Source organism: Colossoma macropomum, unplaced genomic scaffold (assembly GCF_904425465.1).
Source record: "Colossoma macropomum unplaced genomic scaffold, Colossoma_macropomum, whole genome shotgun sequence".
NCBI lineage: Eukaryota > Metazoa > Chordata > Actinopteri > Characiformes > Serrasalmidae > Colossoma > Colossoma macropomum.
In genome coordinates this window covers 34,632,821-34,641,144 of record NW_023494800.1, presented here as the reverse complement: position 1 = coordinate 34,641,144, position 8,324 = coordinate 34,632,821, and the positions used below count along the sequence as shown (strand labels likewise).

General features: G+C 40.0%; 1 non-coding gene across 1 annotated transcript; it reads right to left on the bottom strand.

The window, feature by feature from the left end:
- Positions 1–2,318: 2,318 nt before the first annotated feature.
- Positions 2,319–2,392, bottom strand: trnak-uuu. The gene has a single exon. It is a non-coding gene; the product is annotated as a tRNA-Lys (tRNA).
- Positions 2,393–8,324: the final 5,932 nt, after the last annotated feature.

Sequence of the window (8,324 nt, the reverse complement as noted above, 5' to 3'; positions counted from 1 at the left end):
TCGAGACTTGCCTTGGACTCACAACCCAATGAATCAAGAATTGACTCGCACTTGAAAATCGACTCAGAATCAGACCACAGAGACTTCAAACTTGATTTGAAATTGCACCCCAGGGACTTAAAACTCACCTTGGTCTCACACCTCAAAGACTTGGGACTCACAGCATAGTGACTGAAGATTCAACTCAGACTTGGGACTCGACTCGGACTCACACCCCAGAGATTTGAGACTCACCACAAACGTACATGCCAGAGACTTGGGAATTGCACCCTAGAGACTCAAGACTCACCTTAGACTCGTACCCAGGAGAGTCAAGAATCAACTCGGACTCGTACCTCAGAGCCTTGAGACTTGACTCTGAATCAACTTCATCACATATATCACATTTCTGCAAAATGGTCACACAAATTTTGATCCTGGTTATGGCCCCATGCACCACTCAAGGAATATCTGGTTAACTGCACTCCTGTGCTCAGAAACTGACAAGTGATGAATGCGCAGCTGGTACAGTCTGTCATTGTACACCTATAAAGTGGATCTATAAGGTAGGTGGAGCTCATAAAGTGGACAGAGAGTGGCTGGTTTCTAATAAAGTATGGGGAGTGTAAGACTCAAGGAGAGGAATAAAGGAGTTTATTCCAGAAGCTAGCGTGTTTAAGGAGAGTACTAAAAGACGGAGCTTTCTCCCGTATTAACCAGAGAACTCTCTCAGGCTGAACACATCCAAATTAACACATCCCTCCCCCTCCATCCCCCAACACATGTGTGTGCGCCTATGCGTGCGTGTGTGAAGTTGTTCCTACCACTGCTCAGTTGGATGTTCATTTCGCCTATTGCTAAAAGGCAATGTACAAATGAAACTTATGCAAAAAGATCTTTATTCCTCAAACATTTCCTCTTTCTCCTTCTTTCTAAGACCTGGCATCTCCATCTCTTCTTGTAAGTTAAAGGGGCTTTCCACCTTAAAACTAGTATTCAGTATGTTCGTGGTGTTATTGTTGTATTCTGAAGCGCAGCATTGCATCCCTGCAGGGCAGTCTGGAGCCAGCCTTGTGTCCAGAAGGTTGCTGGCTCAATACCCTGAGCCGACAGTAAGCTTACAGTACGTGAGTGAAGTGCCCTTGAGTGAGCATCCAACCCCCAACTGCTCCCTGGGTACTGTGGATAGGGCTGCTTACTACCCTGGGTGAGTGTGCTTACTGCCCCCTAGTGTGTGTGTTCACCAGTTTGTGTACGTGGGTGTTTCCCTGCATGGATGGGCTAAATGCATAGGTCAAGTTCCTCTGTGTGCAAGCGCTGTTGGCCAGTGGTTCTAAACTCAAAACTCAGCCTTATTGGATTACCTTAATTAAGGATTTTGTGTGTTGAGGCTAGCAACATCCTAGCAGCGACATTAGCTATCAGGCCTTATTTCCCTTCAAGCATCCATGCGAAAGCTGTTGTAGTTTTTCAAAAGTTTGTCCCACTTCAAGATACATCATTAGAAGGGAGTTTTCATCGTCTTCAAACCAGAAAATATCTAGACAGTATTGTGGCACCACTGTAGGAGGTGAGTAAGCATGTTTACAACAGATGAAGCACTGTTTATGTCTTTCATCTTGGCCAGATTGTTCCTTTAATGATTAAACGTGTCTTCAGTAATGTGCAGTAGACGCTGCTGTAGATATTTGTGGACACTGTTTTTCTCCACTTGCTCTCATAAGCATAAACACTGGCCGGCCTACTGGCTTCAAAGTGACCTGTGTTAGTGTGTTTCTGTCAAGTGCTGTGTGTTTACTGGCCGCGCATTCATGCATGCCGATTTGTGATTATCACCAACACCTACGGATTCGCTGCAGAGCTGCAACATACAAAGTAAAATATATGTTAAACTGCCCATGTCACATGACCAATTTGCATTTTTTTTCTTTTTCTTTTTTTTTAAATAAACATGTTTGATGGGTTATGAAACATAACATTTCATATCATTCACTTCCCAGTCTGTACTGTCCATATATGCAAGCTATTTATATCTATTCATGTTACAGTTATAAGGAGTGTGTCAGCCTAGGCTGCATTTAAGTTAAGTGACCCTTATTAGTGCCACAACAGGGAAATTTCACCTCCATGTTTGACCCATCCGTGCAGTGAAACACCACATACATACTAGTGTGCACACACACTAGGTGGAAGTGGTGGAAAGCCCTATCCACAGCACCCAGGGAGCAGTTGGGGGTTAGGTGTCTTGCTCAAGGGTCACTTCAGTCACATACTGTCAGCTCAGGGGATCGAACTGGTGACCTTCCAGTCACAAGGTTCCCTAACCTCCTGCTCACGACTGCCCCAAACAGGGACTTGAACCCTAGACCCTCAGATTAAAAGTCTGACGTTCTACCGACTGAGCTATCCGGGCTCTAAAAGCAATCACAAATCACCCCCAACATGGGGCTCGAACCCACGACCCTGAGATTTAGAGTCTCATGCTCTACCAACTGAACTAGCCGGGTGATTTTTAAGGAGGCCGCCAATGAGAACAAAGCTAAGTTGCATATATTAGTCTTAAAAGCGCTGTAACAAAAACAGCCTGTACAAATGAATTATGGCTTTTGTTGGTGCATAAAAGCCATACAAACGTTATAAGTGGGCTATTGGAGATAAAAAGAACAGAAAAATGTGGGATATGGGCCCTTTAATGTCTGTTACAAGCTTCAGATGTCAGTATTTAATGTAGAAAGACTGAAAAAAGTTGATATGAATCGCTTACTACTAGAGCCCCATAGGTGTGCTAGCAGAATTTTTCCTAATTTTTTTGGTTTTCACATTTACAGCCCAAACTGAAGGCCTTCATACTCACTACAAAGAATAAGTTACAAACAAACTCAGGAATAACTGAACTCTGTATGCGCGTGCATGCATGTAGGTGTTGCTATCAGTCCTGAAGGTATTTTCCTTTGTACATTCTTTACAAACATGTGCAACTATGAATGTTTGCACTGTGATTTTATATTTACTAAGTGGAAAAGTTAGCAGCTCTGCTGCGTGTAAATGAACTAAGGTGCATTTCACATTCGCGAAAACTGTTGATGTGCTCGAGCATGTGTGTGTGCGACTATGCGGGGCTGGGGGTATCACCAGAGAGCGTGAAGACAATAATGCAAACCGACACTTCAGAAATGAGAGCCTGGTTGCCTGGCGACCATCGCCAGGGTGGCAGTTCCCGCGGGAACGGGGTGAGATGGAACCTAAATGATGTTTGATTAGAACTTAGATCAGTTAGGCGGGTACAGACACGCCAGACAACACTGGGGCACATGCCGGCCCTAAATGTGTGTGTGTGTGTGTGTGTGTGTGTGTGTGCAGCTATCCAATGAGGGATGTATAAAACCTTGAGCTGCATTGCAAATGTGCTTTGTGTATATATATATATATATAACTCAAGGTGTTAAAAGAGATAGTGATAAGCTAAATATATACAAAATCATAATACATAGTCTACTTTCTGTTGGGAGGTGTTTGTCCCAAACCCTGTTTACACTTGTGAAAATAATACTTTCATTTATTAATGTTTTAAGATGGTTTTATTTGTTTTCAGTTGAAAGATTTAGATTTATCATAAGTTTAAATAAAAAATTTTTAAAAATTGTTCAAAAACTGCTATCTCACGTTTTTATGTTACTACCAAAACACAAAAGTGTTTTAGTATGCAGGCGGGGCCTTATTTTAGCCACACCCTTGCATTTCAGAGCAGGAAGTGAGACTACATCCCAGTCCCTCATGGCCACAGAGTCAGCAGGTAGATCCCATTTTTTTGAAGTAAATGTGTCCCAAAGTGTGAAAATCAGTGTGAAACATTAAGAGTTGTCACTACTGAAACAAATATTTTCTGCATTTTTGGCATATTTTCTGTACTTTTTGTGTTATAATGAAAAATATCATGACTTTTGTGTAAAATGTTCAAAGCTGTGTTTGCTAGTCAAGTACTGGCTAACATTTTTTGAGTTCTGCTCAAAATCAGCTAAAATGATCATGTCTGAAACAGTCACTACTGAAGTCTGGTATGATTGTTTTGGCAGTGACAACATGCAAAAGTCAAAGACCACTATTCATTTATTTAATTCCCAGAGGTTTACATAAAGACTTTACAGCACCTGCATAAGCCTTGAATAAAGCATTAGTAAAGCAATGCTTGAATAATTATGAACCAGTTTTGCTAGCAATTACAAGATAACACAAGATGTTTTATGAAGTAAATGACATTGTTTTGGCCTTAAACTAAAATGATGGACATCTGTTCCATTTATAACACTGTTATGAAGCTTAGAAGACCAAGCATTGTGTTATAAATACTTTATTAAATGCTTATGCCTGTGTTACAAAGTCTTTATGGAAGTAACCTTCAAATAACCCTATATATACCATATATTTCCCTATATACTATGCTACTGCATGTTGTCCTGGTTACATATTTGTAAATATATCATAAATATATCATGAATATCATGAAATTGTGCAAAAAGAACTGGATTGTTGTGTAAATAGAATTCATCACTTTTTTGCCCATTAGCCATTATCAGATTCTAAATTTTCATTACCAGCACAAAATTAAGGACAAGATTTCAGTGTGAAAAACACAACCGTGTTATTTACACATGCATGTAGTCTCATCTCTTGTCCAGTTCATCCCATCTCTTGAGACTTCTGGCTGTGGTTACTGCTATACTCCTGGCCTCTGGCCTACAGATGGCACTGCAGCTGAAGGAGCTCAAGGACTTTGTGAGGAGGCCAGAAATGTGAGAACTTTGACCTTTTCAGTGGTCTGTCAGAGCCCCCCGTTGGAAAAGAGGATGGATAGATGACCCTCGTGAGTTCTGAGGTAACATTTGGCCTTGTAATGTGAAATATCTTATGAATGTTTCTGTATGCAGGTAGAGGAGCGGTTTTCTGTATTAGTAGTTGTTGGCTGTTATAAAAGTAGAGCTGTGAAAACGCATCGATCTAAAGTATTCATTCAACTGGAACAATGTTGGAATGATTGCGTTGATTATAATCAATTGGGCTGTAATAATATTCAATAAAGGAATAAGTAGTACCTAATTTGGAATTACGTGCTGCATTGGCCCAGCCTACAGGGCAAGTTCCCACACTTTTGGCTAATGTTATGTAAGGAGTTAGGAGCAAACGCTCTCAAAGTAACATTAAAGCAGTTTTCTAATAACGTCACATAACCTTGATAAAACTCTCCACAATGTTTGTACATGACTGAGCGTTACTTTAACTTGTTTTTCAGTAGAGGTTAATGGGATATACTTTTTTGGAATGTGATTTACTGATTTGGAATGTTCCCTGATTGTTCTTCTAATTTAAGAAAACTGGACAGTTTGAACATTCAGAGAATCAACATTTCAAGAACATCAAATTGTGGGTCCAAAAGAGATTGAGGTTACATTCTGGGAAGTTGTAGCTTAGTTGAAATGTTCCATGAACATTCAACAAGTTCAGTTTTCTCAACGTTCATGGAACATTTCACTGAGGTTAGAACAACAGTACCTAGAATGATACCTCAACTTCATTTGCACCAACAATTTGATGTTCTTTGAATGTTGATTTTCTGAAAATTCAGACTGCCCAGTTTTCTTAATGTTGCCAGAATATTTTTCTTAAGTCAGAAGAACGTTTCCCAGAACTTTAGCGCAACCGTATCTGCAGTTTATTGATCTGGAATGTTCCCTGATTGTTAAAAATGTCCCCTTTTTGTAATGTTTCTAAAAAACTTAGCAAAACATTTCTCTGAAAGTAAATTTAACATAATTTGCATCAACAATTTAGCATTTTAGGAACAGTTTTCTTAACATTCCCAGATTTTTTTCTTAAGCTGAAAGAACATGTCCCAAAATGTTACCTTAACCTTATTTGCACCCACAATTTACTGATTTGGAATGTTAAATGAATGTTCTTCCAATTTAAGAAAACTGGACAGTTTGAACATTCAGGGAATCAACATTCCAAGAACATCAAATTGTTGGTGCAAAAGAGTTTGAAGTTACATTCTGGGAAATGTTGTTCTAGCTTAAGTGAAATGTTCCATGTACATTCAACATGTCCAGTTTTCTTAACATTCATGGAACATTTTACTGAAATTAGAACGACATTTCCCAGAACGTTACCTCAACCTCATTTGCACCAACAGTTTGATATTCTTAGAACACTGACTCTCTAAACGTTCAAATTGTCCAGTTTTCTTACTGTCGCCAGAACGTTAGTGCATCCTTATTTGCAGTTTATTGATTTGGAATATTTCCTGAAAGTTAAAAATATCCAGTTTTCTTAAACTGGAAAAACTTTAGAACCACTAAGTGTTAGAATATGTACATACTGTATACACTGTATATTGTATATGGTGAAGAAGTCTTCAGGTACCACAGTTAGGCTTGGGTGTTATCTTTTTTTTTCATACCTTCATACCTTCCTGACATTTCACCGGGGTAGTGTGACAGTATTTCTGTAAAAAAAAAAAGAAGTGATAGAAATCACTTGGCATCTTGTCTAGCGCTATTTTAAAATCGAAAAAAAGGAGTTTGCTTTACATGGGTACCAAAAAAGTGAACACAGTGCATGATTTTCAAGCCTATATTCAGTAAATGTCAAGCCGCCTATCAAACAACTGATAAATGTTAAACAGTTCTGCTAACTAGGACAGAGGAGATGTTAGCATTAGCTTAGCTTATGCTAACAGCTCTGCTCACCACAGAATGTGTTTGATTCTGGCTAACTGAAGCACTGACACAAGGTTAGATGACTAAAAATAATGATTAAAATCTGAGGAAGTAAAGTCAAACGATCACTGATGGGACAGAATGATAAAGTTCTGTGGAGTTTGGATCTGTAGCCTGATAGACTACCTTAACGTTAGCTTAGCAAGCAGCTACAGACCCAAGCAGTGCCACACACCACAGTACAGGCTTGATTCGGAAAACTAGTGCTTTGTTGACAAAAATTTAGATCATGAAAATGTTTGAGAGAGCAAAAGTAGAGTGACAATAACCTGAAATCAAACCTGTTCTGTGGGGTTTAGAGCTTAGCTAGCAGGCTAAGTGTGCCACACTACAGCATGGGATCAGTTGTAGCTAACTTAATGCTAAAATCACACCCATTTAGAGGAAAGTGCAAAAAACAAAACCCTGCTGAAAAAACTGCTGAAACATTTTGCAATGTGTTTTGGCTTATTTAACGGGTTGATATCACAATGTAAAGGATCCCGGTTGTTTAACATCTCGATGGTTTAACATCCCGATGGTTTAACAGGTGACCAGTAGCTGATTCTAAATGCATTTGATAGTTTCCTAAGAGGATCTAATGGTGTTCTTGTGGTCTCTTTAGGAAACCAATGAGCCAATTTCCATTAAAAAGCAAAACTATTAGGTTTTAATCCTAATGGTTTCTCATGGTCCTTTTTTAACAGGGAAGCGACTGTAGTTTGAGTGAAAGTTGAAATCGAGCGTGTTCTGTGGTGCATGTGGCTTTTGGCAGTGGCTGAGCTGCTGTTATGCTCAGTTTTTCTGAGGTTTTTCTTGGCTCTGATTTGCCTCTTTTTTTCTTTTAGCGCCACCTATTGGTGAGCTGCCACACTACCAGTCCATGAGCCCTTCAAAGTATAATTGGGTGAAATATGTTTATGTATCTTTTTTCAGACGTGAAATAGAAATCTGACACATCATCATTTTTAAATGCTGCTGTCATTTTACATATTGTGGTGTAATATCAACATACACTATATGGACAAAAGTACTGGGACACCTAAACATCACACCTACAGGGGCTTTTATGAATCCCATTCTAAATCCATAGGCATTAATATGGAGTTGGTGCTCCTTTGCAGCTCTAGCAGCTTCCACTCTTCTAGGAAGCTTCTTACAAGATGTTGGAGAGAGTCTGTGGGAATTTGTGTCCATTCATCCAGAAGAGCATTTGTGAGGTCAGACAATGATGTTGGACGAGAGGGCCTGGCTCACAATCTCCATTCTAGTTTATCCCAAAGGTGTTTGATGGGGTTGAGGTCAGGGGTCTGTGAGGGTCAGTCAGGTTCTTCCACACCAGACTCACCCAGTCAGGCCTTTATGGAGCTGCTTTGTGCTCTGGGGCTCAGTCATGCTGGAACAGGAAAGGTTCTTCCCCAAACTGTTCCACAAAGTTGGAAGCGTACACGTGCCAAAAATGTCTTTGGTGCTGAGGCATTAAGATTTCCCTTCACTGGAACTAAGGGTTCTAGACCAACCCCTGAAAAACAGCCCCATATCATCATCCCTCCTCCACCAAACTTTACAGCTGGCACAGTGCAGTCAGGCAGG